Source organism: Bufo bufo, chromosome 6 (assembly GCF_905171765.1).
Source record: "Bufo bufo chromosome 6, aBufBuf1.1, whole genome shotgun sequence".
NCBI lineage: Eukaryota > Metazoa > Chordata > Amphibia > Anura > Bufonidae > Bufo > Bufo bufo.
This window is the reverse complement of record NC_053394.1, coordinates 1,628,017-1,648,093: the sequence shown is the minus strand read 5'-3', so window position 1 is coordinate 1,648,093 and position 20,077 is coordinate 1,628,017.

Genomic DNA, 20,077 nt, shown 5'->3' with positions numbered 1-20,077 from the left:
CTCTTCACACAGCCTTCCCCTAGCAGGGAGAGCTGGAACACACCGGATCTAACTGCTTTCTTCCCTCCCTTGCTGCAGGGTGTGGGAAACCCCACTTCCCTTAAGCAGGGGGGGCAGAACAGAACTGGAATGTACCATTCTGAATGGCCATAACATTAAAACTATGCCTACCAATGATGCCGCCACCTGCTGGTAGACCTGAGACATTACAAAGGAAAATATAACATTTAAAATGGTTTCAACTGCACAGAACTGAATGACATGAGGGAAATCACATCAGATGACAATATTAATGCTCTTAGCAGATTATAGCGGGGTAAAAGCGTATAGTAACCCCACTCTGGGATGTTACAGGATCTGTCAGCAGTGGTGGGATCTGTCAGTGGTGGCCGGATGTGTAAGAGTAAGCAGTGGAATCTGTCAGCAGTGGTGGGATCTGTCAGTGGAGGCCGGATGTGTCAGAGTAAGCAGTGGGATCTGTCAGTGGTGGCCGGATGTGTCAGAGTAAGCAGTGGGATCTGTCAGCAGTGGTGGGATCTGTCAGTGGAGGCCGGATGTGTCAGAGTAAGCAGTGGGATCAGTCAGCAGTGGTGGGATCTGTCAGTGGAGGCCGGATGTGTCAGAGTAAGCAGTGGGGTCTGTCAGCAGTGGTGGGATCTGTCAGTGGTGACCAGTTGTGTCAGAGTAATCAGTGGGATCTGTCAGCAGTGGTGTGATCTGTCAGTGGTGGCCGGATGTGTCACAGTAAGCAGTGGGATCTGTCAGCAGTGGTGGGATCTGTCAGTGGAGGCCGGATGTGTCAGAGTAAGCAGTGGGATCTGTCAGCAGTGGTGGGATCTGTCAGTGGTGGCCGGATGTGTCAGAGTAAGCAGTGGGATCTGTTAGCAGTGGTGGGATCTGTCAGTGGTGGCCGGATGTGTCAGAGTAAGCAGTGGGATCTGTCAGCAGTGGTGGGATCTGTCAGTGGAGGCCGGATGTGTCAGAGTAAGCAGTGGGATCTGTCAGCAGTGGTGGGATCTGTCAGTGGAGGCCGGATGTGTCAGAGTAAGCAGTGGGATCTGTCAGCAGTGGTGGGATCTGTCATTGGAGGCCAGATGTGTCAGAGTAAGCAATAAGATCTGTCAGCAGTGGTGGGATCTGTCAGTGGTGGCCAGATGTGTCAGAGTAAGCAGTTTGATCTGTCAGCAGTGGTGGGATCTGTCAGTGGAGGCCGGATGTGTCAGAGTAAGCAGTGGGATCTGTCAGCAGTGGTGGGATCTGTCAGTGGTGGCCGGATGTGTCAGAGTAAGCAGTGGGATCTGTCAGCAGTGGTGGGATCTGTCAGTGGAGGCCGGATGTGTCAGATCAAGCAGTGGGATCTGTCAGCAGTGGTGGGATCTGTCAGTGGTGGACAGACGTGTCAGAGTAAGCAGTGGGATCTGTCAGCAGTGGTGGGATCTGTCAGTGGAGGCCAGATGTGTCAGAGTAAGCAGTGGGATCTGTCAGCAGTGGTGGGATCTGTCAGTGGTGGCCAGATGTGTCAGAGTAAGCAGTGGGATCTGTCAGCAGTGGTAGGATCTGTCAGTGGAGGCCGGATGTGTCAGAGTAAGCAGTGGGATCTGTCAGCAGTGGTGGGATCTGTCAGCAGTGGAGGCCGGATGTGTCAGAGTAAGCAGTGGGATCTGTCAGCAGTGGTGGGATCTGTCAGTGGAGGCCAGATGTGTCAGAGTAAGCAATGGGATCTGTCAGCAGTGGTGGGATCTGTCAGTGGTGGCCAGATGTGTCAGAGTAAGCAGTGGGATCTGTCAGCAGTGGTAGGATCTGTCAGTGGAAGCCGGATGTGTCAGAGTAAGCAGTGGGATCTGTCAGCAGTGGTGGGATCTGTCAGCAGTGGAGGCCGGATGTGTCAGAGTAAGCAGTGGGATCTGTCAGCAGTGGTGGGATCTGTCAGTGGTGGACAGATGTGTCAGAGTAAGCAGTGGGATCTGTCAGCAGTGGTGGGATCTGTCAGTGGTGGCCGGATGTGTCAGAGTAAGCAGTGGGATCTGTCAGCAGTGGTGGGATCTGTCAGTGGTGGCCGGATCTGTCAGAGTAAGCAGTGGGATCTGTCAGCAGTGGTGGGATCTGTCAGTGGAGGCCGGATGTGTCAGAGTAAGCAGTGGGGTCTGTCAGCAGTGGTGGGATCTGTCAGTGGTGACCAGTTGTGTCAGAGTAATCAGTGGGATCTGTCAGCAGTGGTGTGATCTGTCAGTGGTGGCCGGATGTGTCACAGTAAGCAGTGGGATCTGTCAGCAGTGGTGGGATCTGTCAGTGAAGGCCGGATGTGTCAGAGTAAGCAGTGGGATCTGTCAGCAGTGGTGGGATCTGTCAGTGGTGGCCGGATGTGTCAGAGTAAGCAGTGGGATCTGTTAGCAGTGGTGGGATCTGTCAGTGGTGGCCGGATGTGTCAGAGTAAGCAGTGGGATCTGTCAGCAGTGGTGGGATCTGTCAGTGGAGGCCGGATGTGTCAGAGTAAGCAGTGGGATCTGTCAGCAGTGGTGGGATCTGTCATTGGAGGCCAGATGTGTCAGAGTAAGCAATAAGATCTGTCAGCAGTGGTGGGATCTGTCAGTGGTGGCCAGATGTGTCAGAGTAAGCAGTTTGATCTGTCAGCAGTGGTGGGATCTGTCAGTGGAGGCCGGATGTGTCAGAGTAAGCAGTGGGATCTGTCAGCAGTGGTGGGATCTGTCAGTGGTGGCCGGATGTGTCAGAGTAAGCAGTGGGATCTGTCAGCAGTGGTGGGATCTGTCAGTGGAGGCCGGATGTGTCAGATCAAGCAGTGGGATCTGTCAGCAGTGGTGGGATCTGTCAGTGGTGGACAGACGTGTCAGAGTAAGCAGTGGGATCTGTCAGCAGTGGTGGGATCTGTCAGTGGAGGCCAGATGTGTCAGAGTAAGCAATGGGATCTGTCAGCAGTGGTGGGATCTGTCAGTGGTGGCCAGATGTGTCAGAGTAAGCAGTGGGATCTGTCAGCAGTGGTGGGATCTGTCAGTGGAGGCCGGCTGTGTCAGAGTAAGCAGTGGGATCTGTCAGCAGTGGTGGGATCTGTCAGCAGTGGAGGCCGGATGTGTCAGAGTAAGCAGTGGGATCTGTCAGCAGTGGTGGGATCTGTCAGTGGAGGCCAGATGTGTCAGAGTAAGCAGTGGGATCTGTCAGCAGTGGTGGGATCTGTCAGTGGTGGCCAGATGTGTCAGAGTAAGCAGTGGGATCTGTCAGCAGTGGTAGGATCTGTCAGTGGAGGCCGGATGTGTCAGAGTAAGCAGTGGGATCTGTCAGCAGTGGTGGGATCTGTCAGCAGTGGAGGCCGGATGTGTCAGAGTAAGCAGTGGGATCTGTCAGCAGTGGTGGGATCTGTCAGTGGTGGACAGATGTGTCAGAGTAAGCAGTGGGATCTGTCAGCAGTGGTGGGATCTGTCAGTGGTGGCCGGATGTGTCAGAGTAAGCAGTGGGATCTGTCAGCAGTGGTGGGATCTGTCAGTGGTGGCCGGATCTGTCAGAGTAAGCAGTGGGATCTGTCAGCAGTGGTGGGATCTGTCAGTGGAGGCCAGATGTGTCAGAGTAAGCAATGGGATCTGTCAGCAGTGGTGGGATCTGTCAATGGAGGCCAGGTGTGTCAGAGTAAGCAGTGGGATCTGTCAGCAGTGGTGGGATTTGTCAGCAGTGGCGGGATCTGTCAGTGGAGGCCGGATTTGTTAGTGTAAGCAGTGGGATCTGTCAGTGGAGGCCGAATGTGTCAGAGTAAGCAGTGGGATCTGTCATTGGAGGTCGTATGTGTCAGAGTAAGCAGTGGGGTCTGTCAGCAGTGGCGGGGGATCTGTCAGTGGAGGCCGGATGTGTCAGTGTAAGCAGTGGGATCTGTCAGTGGTGGCTGGATGTGTCAGTGTAAGCAGTGGGATCTGTCAGTGGTAGCCAGATGTGTCAGCGTAAGCAGTGGGATCTGTCAGCAGTGGTGTGATCTGTCAGTAGTGGCCAGATGTGTCAGAGTAAGCAGTGGGATCTATCAGTGGTGGCCAGATGTGTCAGAGTAAGCAGTGGGATCTGTCAGCAGTGGTGGGATCTGTCAGTGGTGGCCGAATGTGTCAGAATAAGCAGTGGGATCTGTCAGCAGTGGTGGGATCTGTCAATGGAGGCCGGATGTGTCAGAGTAAGCAGTGGGATCTGTCAGCAGTGGTGAGATCTGTCAGTGGCAGCCAGATTGTGTCAGCATAAGCAGTGGGATCTGTCAGTGGCAGCCAGATATGTCAGTGTAAGCAGTGGGGTCTGTCAGTGGCAGCCAGATGTGTCACTGTAAGCAGTGGGATCTGTCAGTGGTGGCCAGATTTGTTAGTGTAAGCAGTGGGATCTGTCAGCAGTGGTGGGATCTGTCAATGGTGGCCGGATGTGTCAGAGTAAGCAGTGGGATCTGTCAGCAGTGGCGGGATCTGTCAGTGGGGGCCGGATGTGTCAGTGTAAGCAATGGGATCTCTCAGTGGTGGCCAGATGTGTCAGAGTAAGCAGTGGGATCTGTCAGCAGTGGTGGGATCTGTCAGTCGAGGCCGGATGTGTCAGAGTAAGCAGTGGGATCTGTCAGCAGTGGTGGGATCTGTCAGTGGAGGCCAGATGTGTCAAAGTAAGCAGTGGCATCTGTCAGCAGTGGTGGGATCTGTCAGTGGAGGCCGGATGTGTCAGAGTAAGCAGTGGCATCTGTCAGCAGTAGTGGGATATGTCAGTGGAGGCCAGATGTGTCAGAGTAAGCAGTGGGATCTGTCAGCAGTGGTGGGATCTGTCAGTGGAGGCCGGATGTGTCAGAGTAAGCAGTGGGATCTGTCAGCAGAGGTGGGATCTGTCAGTGGAGGCCGGATGTATCAGAGTAAGTAGTAGGATCTGATAGTGGTGGGATCTGTCAGTGGAGGCCGGATGTGTCAGAGTAAGCAGTGGGATCTGTCAGCAGTGTTGTGATCTGTCAGTGGAGGCCGGATGTGTCAGAGTAAGCAGTGGGATCTGTCAGCAGTGGTGGGATCTGTCAGTGGAGGCTGGATGTGTCAGAGTAAGCAGTGGGATCTGTCAGCAGTGGCGGGATCTGTCAGTGGGGGCCGGATGTGTCAGTGTAAGCAATGGGATCTCTCAGTGGTGGCCAGATGTGTCAGAGTAAGCAGTGGGAACTGTCAGCAGTGGTGGGATTTGTCAGTGGAGGCCGGATGTGTCAGAGTAAGCAGTGGGATCTGTCAGCAGTGGTGGGATCTGTCAGTGGAGGCCGGATGTGTCAGAGTAAGCAGTGGGATCTGTCAGCAGTGGTGGGATTTGTCAGCAGTGGCTGGATCTGTCAGTGGAGGCCGGATGTGTTAGTGTAAGCAGTGGGATCTGTCAGTGGAGGTTGGATGTGTCAGTGTAAGCAGTGGGATCTGACAGCAGTGGTGGGATCTGTCAGTGGCATCCAGATGTGTCAGTGTAAGCAGTGGGATCTGTCAGTAGTGGCCAGATGTGTCAGTGTAAGCAGTGGGATCTGTCAGTGGTGGCCACATGTGTCAGAGTTAGCAGTGGGATTTGTCAGCAGTGGCGGGATCTGTCAGTGGAGTCCGGATGTGTTAGTGTAAGCAATGGGATCTGTCAGTGGAGGCCGGATGTGTCAGTGTAAGCAGTGGGATCTGTCAGCAGTGGTGGGATCTGTCAATGGCGTCCAGATGTGTCAGTGTAAGCAGTGGGATCTGTCAGCAGTGGTGAGATCTGTCAGTGGCAGCCAGATTGTGTCAGCATAAGCAGTGGGATCTGTCAGTGGCAGACAGATATGTCAGTGTAAGCAGTGGGATCTGTCAGTGGCAGCCAGATGTGTCACTGTAAGCAGTGGGATCTGTCAGTGGTGGCCAGATTTGTTAGTGTAAGCAGTGGGATCTGTCAGCAGTGGTGGGATCTGTCAATGGAGGCCGGATGTGTCAGAGTAAGCAGTGGGATCTGTCAGCAGTGTTGTGATCTGTCAGTGGAGGCCGGATGTGTCAGAGTAAGCAGTGGGATCTGTCAGCAGTGGTGGGATCTGTCAGTGGAGGCTGGATGTGTCAGAGTAAGCAGTGGGATCTGTCAGCAGTGGCGGGATCTGTCAGTGGGGGCCGGATGTGTCAGTGTAAGCAATGGGATCTCTCAGTGGTGGCCAGATGTGTCAGAGTAAGCAGTGGGAACTGTCAGCAGTGGTGGGATTTGTCAGTGGAGGCCGGATGTGTCAGAGTAAGCAGTGGGATCTGTCAGCAGTGGTGGGATCTGTCAGTGGAGGCCGGATGTGTCAGAGTAAGCAGTGGGATCTGTCAGCAGTGGTGGGATTTGTCAGCAGTGGCTGGATCTGTCAGTGGAGGCCGGATGTGTTAGTGTAAGCAGTGGGATCTGTCAGTGGAGGTTGGATGTGTCAGTGTAAGCAGTGGGATCTGTCAGCAGTGGTGGGATCTGTCAGTGGCATCCAGATGTGTCAGTGTAAGCAGTGGGATCTGTCAGTAGTGGCCAGATGTGTCAGTGTAAGCAGTGGGATCTGTCAGTGGTGGCCACATGTGTCAGAGTTAGCAGTGGGATTTGTCAGCAGTGGCGGGATCTGTCAGTGGAGTCCGGATGTGTTAGTGTAAGCAATGGGATCTGTCAGTGGAGGCCGGATGTGTCAGTGTAAGCAGTGGGATCTGTCAGCAGTTGTGGGATCTGTCAATGGCGTCCAGATGTGTCAGTGTAAGCAGTGGAATCTGTCAGCAGTGGTGAGATCTGTCAGTGGCAGCCAGATTGTGTCAGCATAAGCAGTGGGATCTGTCAGTGGCAGACAGATATGTCAGTGTAAGCAGTGGGATCTGTCAGTGGCAGCCAGATGTGTCACTGTAAGCAGTGGGATCTGTCAGTGGTGGCCAGATTTGTTAGTGTAAGCAGTGGGATCTGTCAGCAGTGGTGGGATCTGTCAATGGAGGCCGGATGTGTCAGAGTAAGCAGTGGGATCTGTCAGCAGTGGCGGGATCTGTCAGTGGGGGCCGGATGTGTCAGTGTAAGCAATGGGATCTCTCAGTGGTGGCCAGATGTGTCAGAGTAAGCAGTGGGATCTGTCAGCAGTGGTGGGATCTGTCAGTGGAGGCCGGATGTGTCAGAGTAAGCAGTGGGATCTGTCAGCAGTGGTGGGATCTGTCAGTGGAGGCCAGATGTGTCAAAGTAAGCAGTGGCATCTGTCAGCAGTGGTGGGATCTGTCAGTGGAGGCCGGATGTGTCAGAGTAAGCAGTGGGATCTGTCAGCAGTAGTGGGATATGTCAGTGGAGGCCAGATGTGTCAGAGTAAGCAGTGGGATCTGTCAGCAGTGGTGGGATCTGTCAGTGGAGGCCGGATGTATCAGAGTAAGAAGTGGGATCTGATAGTGGTGGGATCTGTCAGTGGAGGCCGGATGTGTCAGAGTAAGCAGTGGGATCTGTCAGCAGTGGTGGGATCTGTTAGTGGAGGCCGGATGTGTCAGAGTAAGCAGTGGGATCTGTCAGCAGTGGTGGGATCTGTTAGTGGAGGCCGGATGTGTCAGAGTAAGCAGTGGGATCTGTCAGCAGTGGTGGGATCTGTCAATGGAGGTCGGATGTGTCAGAGTAAGCAGTGGGATCTGTCAGCAGTGGTGGGATCTGTTAGTGGAGGCTGGATGTGTCAGAGTAAGCAGTGGGATCTGTCAGCAGTGGTGGGATCTGTCAGTGGAGGCCGGATGTGTCAGAGTAAGCAGTGGGATCTCTCAGCAGAGGTGGGATCTGTCAGTGGAGGCCGGATGTATCAGAGTAAGTAGTAGGATCTGATAGTGGTGGGATCTGTCAGTGGAGGCCGGATGTGTCAGAGTAAGCAGTGGGATCTGTCAGCAGTGGTGGGATCTGTCAGTGGAGGCCGGATGTGTCAGAGTAAGCAGTGGGATCTGTCAGCAGTGGCGGGATCTGTCAGTGGGGGCCGGATGTGTCAGTGTAAACAATGGGATCTGTCAGTAGTGGCCAGATGTGTCAGTGTAAGCAGTGGGATGTGTCAGCAGTGGTGGGATCTGTCAGTGGTGGCCACATGTGTCAGAGTAAGCAGTGGGATCTGTCAGCAGTGGTGGGATCTGTCAGTGGCGTCCAGATGTGTCAGTGTAAGCAGTGGGATCTGTCAATAGTGGCCAGATGTGTTAGTGTAAGCAGTGGGATCTGTCAGCAGTGGTGGGCTCTGTCAGTGGCAACCAGATGTGTCAGTGTAAGCAGTGGGATCTGTCAGTGGCAGCCAGATGTGTCAGTGTAAGCAGTGGGATCTGTCAGTGGCAGCCAGATGTGTCAGTGTAAGCAGTTGGATCTGTCAGTGGTGGCCAGATGTGTCAGTGTAAGCAGTGGGATCTGTCAGCAGAGGTGGGATCTGTCAGTGGCAGCCAGATGTGTCAGTGTAAGCAGTGGGATCTGTCAGTGGTGGCCAGATGTGTCAGTGTAAGCAGTGGGATCTGTCAGTGGTGGCCAGATGCGTCAGTGTAAGCAGTGGGATCTGTCAATGTAAAGCCTCTTTCATACGATCGTGGCGGATTAGGTCTGGATGCGTTCAGTGAAACTTGCACCATTTTGCAAGCAAGTTCAGTCAGTTTTGTCAGCAATTGCGTTCAGTTGTTCAGTTTTTTCGCGTGGGTGCAATGCGTTTTGATGCCTTTTTTACATGTGCGTGATAAAAAGCTGAAGATTTACAAACAACTTGCAATGTGTTTTTGACTGAAGCCCCATTCACTTCTATGGGGCCAGGGCTGTGTGAAAAACACGGAATATAGAACATGCTGCGTTTTTCACGAAACGCAGAACTGATGCGTGAAAAAAAAAATGCTCATGTACACAGAGCTATTAAAAAGAATGGGTCCGGATTCTGTGTGGGCGCAATGCGTTTGCATCACGCATTGCACCCGCGTGGAAAACTTGCTTGTGTGAAAGGGGCCTGAGGGGCAGAGGGATCTGTCAATGTACGGGAAAGAGGGATCTGTCAATGTAAGGGGCAGAGGGATCTGTCAAGTAAGGGGCAGAGGGATCTGTCAATGTACGGGATAGAGGGATCTGTCAATGTAAGGGGCAGAGGGATCTGTCAATGTAAGGGTCAGAGGGATCTGTCAATGTAAGGGGCAGAGGGATCTGTCAATGTAAGGGGCAGAGGGATCTGTCAATGTACGGGGCAGAGGGATCTGTCAATGTATGGGGCAGAGGGATCTGTCAATGTAAGGGGCAGAGGGATCTGTCAATGTACGGGGCAGAGGGATCTGTCAATGTAAGGGATAGAAGGATCTGTCAATGTAAGGGGCAGAGGGATCTGTCAATGTAAGGGTCAGAGGGATCTGTCAATGTACGGGATAGAGGGATCTGTCAATGTAAGGGGCAGAGGGATCTGTCAAGTAAGGGGCAGAGGGATCTGTCAATGTACGGGATAGAGGGATCTGGCAATGTAAGGGGCAGAGGGATCTGTCAATGTAAGGGTCAGAGGGATCTGTCAATGTAAGGGGCAGAGGGATCTGTCAATGTAAGGGGCAGAGGGATCTGTCAATGTACGGGGCAGAGGGATCTGTCAATGTATGGGGCAGAGGGATCTGTCAATGTAAGGGGCAGAGGGATCTGTCAATGTACGCGGCAGAGGGATCTGTCAATGTAAGGGATAGAGGGATCTGTCAATGTAAGGGGCAGAGGGATCTGTCAATGTAAGGGTCAGAGGGATCTGTCAATGTACGGGATAGAGGGATCTGTCAATGTAAGGGGCAGAGGGATCTGTCAATGTAAGGGGCAGAGGGATCTGTCAATGTACGGGATAGAGGGATCTGTCAATGTAAGGGGCAGAGGGATCTGTCAATGTAAGGGTCAGAGGGATCTGTCAATGTAAGGGGCAGAGGGATCTGTCAATGTAAGGGATAGAGGGATCTGTCAATGTAAGGGGCAGAGGGATCTGTCAATGTAAGGGTCAGAGGGATCTGTCAAGTAAGGGGCAGAGGGATCTGTCAATGTACGGGATAGAGGGATCTGTCAATGTAAGGGGCAGAGGGATCTGTCAATGTAAGGGTCAGAGGGATCTGTCAATGTAAGGGGCAGAGGGATCTGTCAATGTAAGGGGCAGAGGGATCTGTCAATGTACGGGGCAGAGGGATCTGTCAATGTATGGGGCAGAGGGATCTGTCAATGTAAGGGGCAGAGGGATCTGTCAATGTACGGGGCAGAGGGATCTGTCAATGTAAGGGATAGAAGGATCTGTCAATGTAAGGGGCAGAGGGATCTGTCAATGTAAGGGTCAGAGGGATCTGTCAATGTACGGGATAGAGGGATCTGTCAATGTAAGGGGCAGAGGGATCTGTCAAGTAAGGGGCAGAGGGATCTGTCAATGTACGGGATAGAGGGATCTGGCAATGTAAGGGGCAGAGGGATCTGTCAATGTAAGGGTCAGAGGGATCTGTCAATGTAAGGGGCAGAGGGATCTGTCAATGTAAGGGGCAGAGGGATCTGTCAATGTACGGGGCAGAGGGATCTGTCAATGTATGGGGCAGAGGGATCTGTCAATGTAAGGGGCAGAGGGATCTGTCAATGTACGCGGCAGAGGGATCTGTCAATGTAAGGGATAGAGGGATCTGTCAATGTAAGGGGCAGAGGGATCTGTCAATGTAAGGGTCAGAGGGATCTGTCAATGTACGGGATAGAGGGATCTGTCAATGTAAGGGGCAGAGGGATCTGTCAATGTAAGGGGCAGAGGGATCTGTCAATGTACGGGATAGAGGGATCTGTCAATGTAAGGGGCAGAGGGATCTGTCAATGTACGGGGCAGAGGGATCTGTCAATGTACGGGGCAGAGGGATCTGTCAATGTACGGGGCAGAGGGATCTGTTAATGTAAGGGGCAGAGGGATCTGTCAATGTAAGGGGCAGAGGGATCTTTCAATGTAAGGGGCAGAGGGATCTGTCAATGTAAGGGGCAGAGGGATCTGTCACTGTAAGGGGCAGAGGGATCTGTCAATGTACGGGGCAGAGGGATCTGTCAATGTACGGGGCAGAGGGATCTGTCAATGTAAGGGGCAGAGGGATCTGTCAATGTACGGGGCAGAGGGATCTGTCAATGTAAGGGGCAGAGGGATCTGTCAATGTAAGGGGCAGAGGGATCTGTCAATGTAAGGGGCAGAGGGATCTGTCAATGTACGGGGCAGAGGGATCTGTCAATGTACGGGGTAGAGGGATCTGTCAATGTAAGGGGCAGAGGGATCTGTCAATGTAAGGGGCAGAGGGATCTTTCAATGTAAGGGGCAGAGGGATCTGTCAATGTAAGGGGCAGAGGGATCTGTCAATGTACGGGGCAGAGGGATCTGTCAATGTAAGGGGCAGAGGGATCTGTCAATGTAAGGGGCAGAGGGATCTGTCAATGTAAGGGGCAGAGGGATCTGTCAATGTACGGGGCAGAGGGATCTGTCAATGTAAGGGGCAGAGGGATCTGTCAATGTACGGGGCAGAGGGATCTGTCAATGTACGGGATAGAGGGTGTAAGGCTAAATTAGGCCCTTTGCCTAAATGTGTCCCACAAGATTTCGGTGATCAGCTTGAATTAAGCCCTATTCGGTACCGAGAGAACGAATTAGATGGAGACCAAAAACACGTGTCTTTCTCTGATCCATTCTGGTTTATTCACTGCGTGCCAACACTTAATATAGGGGAGGATTGACCTCCCATTACATCCAATCATATGTTAGCATTAGTCTTATCGTATGGCCTGAATACACATGAGCTCTGCACTTACAGAAATAGATGTTTCATAGTAGCGACAGTTAATCATTCAGGTATAAACATGAGAATGACCTTGTGAAGTAAGGCTGGTTAAACAAATGTATGTATGCATTTTCTAATCTGGTCTCAATACTACAGAGGGAGAAAGGCACAAATGGAAATCTTAGAATAGTGCACTGGCCTGATGCAATCGTAATACACGTTGCTGTGTAAAACAAAATGGAGTTACTTATACGCCATCAGAGGGATCTGTCAATGTAAGGGGCAGAGGGATCTGTCAATGTAAGGGACAGAGGGATCTGTCAATGTACGGGGCAGAGGGATCTGTCAATGTACGGGGCAGAGCGATCTGTAAATGTAAGGGGCAGAGGGATCTGTCAATGTAAGGGGCAGAGCGATCTGTCAATGTAAGGGGCAGAGGGATCTGTAAATGTAAGGGGCAGAGGGATCTGTCAATGTACGGGGCAGAGGGATCTGTCAATGTACGGGGTAGAGGGATCTGTCAATGTAAGGGGCAGAGGGATCTGTCAATGTAAGGGGCAGAGGGATCTTTCAATGTAAGGGGCAGAGGGATCTGTCAATGTAAGGGGCAGAGGGATCTGTCAATGTACGGGGCAGAGGGATCTGTCAATGTAAGGGGCAGAGGGATCTGTCAATGTAAGGGGCAGAGGGATCTGTCAATGTAAGGGGCAGAGGGATCTGTCAATGTATGGGATAGAGTGATCTGTCAATATAAGGGGCATAGGGATCTGTCAATGTAAGGGGCAGAGGGATCTGTCAATGTACAGGGCAGAGGGATCTGTCAATGTACGGGGCAGAGGGATCTGTCAATGTACGGGATAGAGGGATCTGTCAATGTAAGGGACAGAGGGATCTGTCAATGTACGGGGCAGAGGGATCTGTCAATGTAAGGGGCAGAGCGATCTGTAAATGTAAGGGGCAGAGGGATCTGTAAATGTAAGGGGCAGAGGGATCTGTCAATGTACGGGGCAGAGGGATCTGTCAATGTACGGGGTAGAGGGATCTGTCAATGTAAGGGGCAGAGGGATCTGTCAATGTAAGGGGCAGAGGGATCTTTCAATGTAAGGGGCAGAGGGACCTGTCAATGTAAGGGGCAGAGGGATCTGTCAATGTACGGGCAGAGGGATCTGTCAATGTAAGGGGCAGAGGGATCTGTCAATGTAAGGGGCAGAGGGATCTGTCAATGTAAGGGGCAGAGGGATCTGTCAATGTAAGGGGCAGAGGGATCTGTCAATGTATGGGATAGAGTGATCTGTCAATATAAGGGGCAGAGGGATCTGTCAATGTAAGGGGCAGAGGGATCTGTCAATGTACAGGGCAGAGGGATCTGTCAATGTACGGGGCAGAGGGATCTGTCAATGTACGGGATAGAAGGATCTGTCAATGTAAGGGGCAGAGGGATCTGTCAATGTAAGGGACAGAGGGATCTGTCAATGTACGGGGCAGAGGGATCTGTCAATGTAAGGGGCAGAGGGATCTGTAAATGTAAGGGGCAGAGGGATCTGTAAATGTAAGGGGCAGAGGGATCTGTCAATGTACGGGGCAGAGGGATCTGTCAATGTACGGGGTAGAGGGATCTGTCAATGTAAGGGGCAGAGGGATCTGTCAATGTAAGGGGCAGAGGGATCTTTCAATGTAAGGGGCAGAGGGATCTGTCAATGTAAGGGGCAGAGGGATCTGTCAATGTACAGTGCAGAGGGATCTGTCAATGTAAGGGGCAGAGGGATCTGTCAATGTAAGGGGCAGAGGGATCTGTCAATGTACGGGATAGAGTGATCTGTCAATATAAGGGGCAGAGGGATCTGTCAATGTAAGGGGCAGAGGGATCTGTCAATGTACAGGGCAGAGGGATCTGTCAATGTAAGGGGCAGAGGGATCTGTCAATGTAAGGGGCAGAGGGATCTGTCAATGTACGGGGCAGAGGGATCTGTCAATGTACGGGGCAGAGGGATCTGTCAATGTACGGGGCAGAGGGATCTGTCAATGTAAGGGGCAGAGGGATCTGTCAATGTAAGGGGCAGACGGATCTGTCAATGTAAGGGGCAGAGGGATCTGTCAATGTAAGGGGCAGAGGGATCTGTCAATGTACGGGGCAGAGGGATCTGTCAATGTACGGGGCAGAGGGATCTGTCAATGTAAGGGGCAGAGGGATCTGTCAATGTAAGGGGCAGAGGGATCTGTCAATGTACGGGGCAGAGGGATCTGTCAATGTAAGGGGCAGAGGGATCTGTCAATGTAAGGGGCAGAGGGATCTGTCAATGTACGGGGCAGAGGGATCTGTCAATGTACGGGGCAGAGGGATCTGTCAATGTAAGGGTCAGAGGGATCTGTCAATGTAAGGGGCAGAGGGATCTGTCAATGTAAGGGGCAGAGGGATCTGTCAATGTACGGGGCAGAGGGATCTGTCAATGTATGGGGCAGAGGGATCTGTCAATGTAAGGGGCAGAGGGATCTGTCAATGTACGCGGCAGAGGGATCTGTCAATGTAAGGGATAGAGGGATCTGTCAATGTAAGGGGCAGAGGGATCTGTCAATGTAAGGGTCAGAGGGATCTGTCAATGTACGGGATAGAGGGATCTGTCAATGTAAGGGGCAGAGGGATCTGTCAATGTAAGGGGCAGAGGGATCTGTCAATGTACGGGATAGAGGGATCTGTCAATGTAAGGGGCAGAGGGATCTGTCAATGTAAGGGTCAGAGGGATCTGTCAATGTAAGGGGCAGAGGGATCTGTCAATGTAAGGGGCAGAGGGATCTGTCAATGTACGGGGCAGAGGGATCTGTCAATGTAAGGGGCAGAGGGATCTGTCAATGTAAGGGACAGAGGGATCTGTCAATGTACGGGGCAGAGGGATCTGTCAATGTAAGGGGCAGAGGGATCTGTAAATGTAAGGGGCAGAGGGATCTGTAAATGTAAGGGGCAGAGGGATCTGTCAATGTAAGGGGCAGAGGGATCTGTCAATGTATGGGGTAGAGGGATCTGTCAATGTAAGGGGCAGAGGGATCTGTCAATGTAAGGGGCAGAGGGATCTTTCAATGTACGGGGCAGAGGGATCTTTCAATGTACGGGGCAGAGGGATCTGTCAATGTAAGGGGCAGAGGGATCTGTAAATGTAAGGGGCAGAGGGATCTGTAAATGTAAGGGGCAGAGGGATCTGTCAATGTAAGGGGCAGAGGGATCTGTCAATGTAAGGGGCAGAGGGATCTGTCAATGTAAGGGGCAGAGGGATCTGTCAATGTACGGGGCAGAGGGATCTGTCAATGTACGGGGCAGAGGGATCTGTCAATGTACGGGGCAGAGGGATCTGTTAATGTAAGGGGCAGAGGGATCTGTCAATGTAAGGGGCAGAGGGATCTTTCAATGTAAGGGGCAGAGGGATCTGTCAATGTAAGGGGCAGAGGGATCTGTCACTGTAAGGGGCAGAGGGATCTGTCAATGTACGGGGCAGAGGGATCTGTCAATGTACGGGGCAGAGGGATCTGTCAATGTAAGGGGCAGAGGGATCTGTCAATGTACGGGGCAGAGGGATCTGTCAATGTAAGGGGCAGAGGGATCTGTCAATGTAAGGGGCAGAGGGATCTGTCAATGTAAGGGGCAGAGGGATCTGTCAATGTACGGGGCAGAGGGATCTGTCAATGTACGGGGTAGAGGGATCTGTCAATGTAAGGGGCAGAGGGATCTGTCAATGTAAGGGGCAGAGGGATCTTTCAATGTAAGGGGCAGAGGGATCTGTCAATGTAAGGGGCAGAGGGATCTGTCAATGTACGGGGCAGAGGGATCTGTCAATGTAAGGGGCAGAGGGATCTGTCAATGTAAGGGGCAGAGGGATCTGTCAATGTAAGGGGCAGAGGGATCTGTCAATGTACGGGTCAGAGGGATCTGTCAATGTAAGGGGCAGAGGGATCTGTCAATGTACGGGGCAGAGGGATCTGTCAATGTACGGGATAGAGGGTGTAAGGCTAAATTAGGCCCTTTGCCTAAATGTGTCCCACAAGATTTCGGTGATCAGCTTGAATTAAGCCCTATTCGGTACCGAGAGAACGAATTAGATGGAGACCAAAAACACGTGTCTTTCTCTGATCCATTCTGGTTTATTCACTGCGTGCCAACACTTAATATAGGGGAGGATTGACCTCCCATTACATCCAATCATATGTTAGCATTAGTCTTATCGTATGGCCTGAATACACATGAGCTCTGCACTTACAGAAATAGATGTTTCATAGTAGCGACAGTTAATCATTCAGGTATAAACATGAGAATGACCTTGTGAAGTAAGGCTGGTTAAACAAATGTATGTATGCATTTTCTAATCTGGTCTCAATACTACAGAGGGAGAAAGGCACAAATGGAAATCTTAGAATAGTGCACTGGCCTGATGCAATCGTAATACACGTTGCTGTGTAAAACAAAATGGAGTTACTTATACGCCATCAGAGGGATCTGTCAATGTAAGGGGCAGAGGGATCTGTCAATGTAAGGGACAGAGGGATCTGTCAATGTACGGGGCAGAGGGATCTGTCAATGTACGGGGCAGAGCGATCTGTAAATGTAAGGGGCAGAGGGATCTGTCAATGTAAGGGGCAGAGCGATCTGTCAATGTAAGGGGCAGAGGGATCTGTAAATGTAAGGGGCAGAGGGATCTGTCAATGTACGGGGCAGAGGGATCTGTCAATGTACGGGGTAGAGGGATCTGTCAATGTAAGGGGCAGAGGGATCTGTCAATGTAAGGGGCAGAGGGATCTTTCAATGTAAGGGGCAGAGGGATCTGTCAATGTAAGGGGCAGAGGGATCTGTCAATGTACGGGGCAGAGGGATCTGTCAATGTAAGGGGCAGAGGGATCTGTCAATGTAAGGGGCAGAGGGATCTGTCAATGTAAGGGGCAGAGGGATCTGTCAATGTATGGGATAGAGTGATCTGTCAATATAAGGGGCATAGGGATCTGTCAATGTAAGGGGCAGAGGGATCTGTCAATGTACAGGGCAGAGGGATCTGTCAATGTACGGGGCAGAGGGATCTGTCAATGTACGGGATAGAGGGATCTGTCAATGTAAGGGACAGAGGGATCTGTCAATGTACGGGGCAGAGGGATCTGTCAATGTAAGGGGCAGAGCGATCTGTAAATGTAAGGGGCAGAGGGATCTGTAAATGTAAGGGGCAGAGGGATCTGTCAATGTACGGGGCAGAGGGATCTGTCAATGTACGGGGTAGAGGGATCTGTCAATGTAAGGGGCAGAGGGATCTGTCAATGTAAGGGGCAGAGGGATCTTTCAATGTAAGGGGCAGAGGGATCTGTCAATGTAAGGGGCAGAGGGATCTGTCAATGTACGGGCAGAGGGATCTGTCAATGTAAGGGGCAGAGGGATCTGTCAATGTAAGGGGCAGAGGGATCTGTCAATGTAAGGGGCAGAGGGATCTGTCAATGTAAGGGGCAGAGGGATCTGTCAATGTATGGGATAGAGTGATCTGTCAATATAAGGGGCAGAGGGATCTGTCAATGTAAGGGGCAGAGGGATCTGTCAATGTACAGGGCAGAGGGATCTGTCAATGTACGGGGCAGAGGGATCTGTCAATGTACGGGATAGAAGGATCTGTCAATGTAAGGGGCAGAGGGATCTGTCAATGTAAGGGACAGAGGGATCTGTCAATGTACGGGGCAGAGGGATCTGTCAATGTAAGGGGCAGAGGGATCTGTAAATGTAAGGGGCAGAGGGATCTGTAAATGTAAGGGGCAGAGGGATCTGTCAATGTACGGGGCAGAGGGATCTGTCAATGTACGGGGTTAGAGGGATCTGTCAATGTAAGGGGCAGAGGGATCTGTCAATGTAAGGGGCAGAGGGATCTTTCAATGTAAGGGGCAGAGGGATCTGTCAATGTAAGGGGCAGAGGGATCTGTCAATGTACAGTGCAGAGGGATCTGTCAATGTAAGGGGCAGAGGGATCTGTCAATGTAAGGGGCAGAGGGATCTGTCAATGTACGGGATAGAGTGATCTGTCAATATAAGGGGCAGAGGGATCTGTCAATGTAAGGGGCAGAGGGATCTGTCAATGTACAGGGCAGAGGGATCTGTCAATGTAAGGGGCAGAGGGATCTGTCAATGTAAGGGGCAGAGGGATCTGTCAATGTACGGGGCAGAGGGATCTGTCAATGTACGGGGCAGAGGGATCTGTCAATGTACGGGGCAGAGGGATCTGTCAATGTAAGGGGCAGAGGGATCTGTCAATGTAAGGGGCAGACGGATCTGTCAATGTAAGGGGCAGAGGGATCTGTCAATGTAAGGGGCAGAGGGATCTGTCAATGTACGGGGCAGAGGGATCTGTCAATGTACGGGGCAGAGGGATCTGTCAATGTAAGGGGCAGAGGGATCTGTCAATGTAAGGGGCAGAGGGATCTGTCAATGTACGGGGCAGAGGGATCTGTCAATGTAAGGGGCAGAGGGATCTGTCAATGTAAGGGGCAGAGGGATCTGTCAATGTACGGGGCAGAGGGATCTGTCAATGTACGGGGCAGAGGGATCTGTCAATGTAAGGGGCAGAGGGATCTGTCAATGTAAGGGGCAGAGGGATCTGTCAATGTAAGGGGCAGAGGGATCTGTCAATGTAAGGGGCAGAGGGATCTGTCAATGTACGGGGCAGAGGGATCTGTCAATGTAAGGGGCAGAGGGATCTGTCAATGTAAGGGGCAGAGGGATCTTTCAATGTAAGGGGCAGAGGGATCTGTCAATGTAAGGGGCAGAGGGATCTGTCAATGTACGGGGCAGAGGGATCTGTCAATGTACGGGGCAGAGGGATCTGTCAATGTACGGGGCAGAGGGATCTGTCAATGTAAGGGGCAGAGGGATCTGTCAATGTAAGGGGCAGAGGGATCTGTCAATGTAAGGGGCAGAGGGATCTGTCAATGTACGGGGCAGAGGGATCTGTCAATGTACGGGGCAGAGGGATCTGTCAATGTACGGGGCAGAGGGATCTGTCAATGTACGGGGCAGAGGGATCTGTCAATGTAAGGGGCAGAGGGATCTGTCAATGTAAGGGGCAGAGGGATCTGTCAATGTACGGGGCAGAGGGATCTGTCAATGTAAGGGGCAGAGGGATCTGTCAATGTACGGGGCAGAGGGATCTGTCAATGTAAGGGGCAGAGGGATCTGTCAATGTAAGGGGCAGAGGGATCTGTCAATGTAAGGGGCAGAGGGATCTTTCAATGTAAGGGGCAGAGGGATCTGTCAATGTACGGGGCAGAGGGATCTGTCAATGTACGGGGCAGAGGGATCTGTCAATGTAAGGGGCAGAGGGATCTGTCAATGTACGGGGCAGAGGGATCTGTCAATGTACGGGGCAGAGGGATCTGTCAATGTACGGGGCAGAGGGATCTGTCAATGTACGGGGCAGAGGAATCTGTCAATGTAAGGGGCAGAGGGATCTGTCAATGTATGGGGCAGAGGGATCTGTCAATGTAAGGGGCAGAGGGATCTGTCAATGTACGGGGCAGAGGGATCTGTCAATGTACGGGGCAGAGGGATCTGTCAATGTAAGGGGCAGAGGGATCTGTCAATGTACGGGGCAGAGGGATCTGTCAATGTACGGGGCAGAGGGATCTGTCAATGTACGGGGCAGAGGGATCTGTCAATGTACGGGGCAGAGGGATCTGTCAATGTAAGGGGCAGAGGGATCTGTCAATGTAAGGGGCAGAGGGATCTGTCAATGTAAGGGGCAGAGGGATCTTTCAATGTAAGGGGCAGAGGGATCTGTCAATGTACGGGGCAGAGGGATCTGTCAATGTACGGGGCAGAGGGATCTGTCAATGTAAGGGGCAGAGGGATCTGTCAATGTACGGGGCAGAGGGATCTGTCAATGTACGGGGCAGAGGGATCTGTCAATGTACGGGGCAGAGGGATCTGTCAATGTACGGGGCAGAGGAATCTGTCAATGTAAGGGGCAGAGGGATCTGTCAATGTATGGGGCAGAGGGATCTGTCAATGTAAGGGGCAGAGGGATCTGTCAATGTACGGGGCAGAGGGATCTGTCAATGTACGGGGCAGAGGGATCTGTCAATGTAAGGGGCAGAGGGATCTGTCAATGTAAGGGGCAGAGGGATCTGTCAATGTACGGGGCAGAGGGATCTGTCAATGTAAGGGGCAGAGGGATCTGTCAATGTACGGGGCAGAGGGATCTGTCAATGTAAGGGGCAGAGGGATCTGTCAATGTAAGGGGCAGAGGGATCTGTCAATGTATGGGGCAGAGGGATCTGTCAATGTACGGGGCAGAGGGATCTGTCAATGTACGGGGCAGAGGGATCTGTCAATGTACGGGGCAGAGGGATCTGTCAATGTACGGGGCAAAGGGATC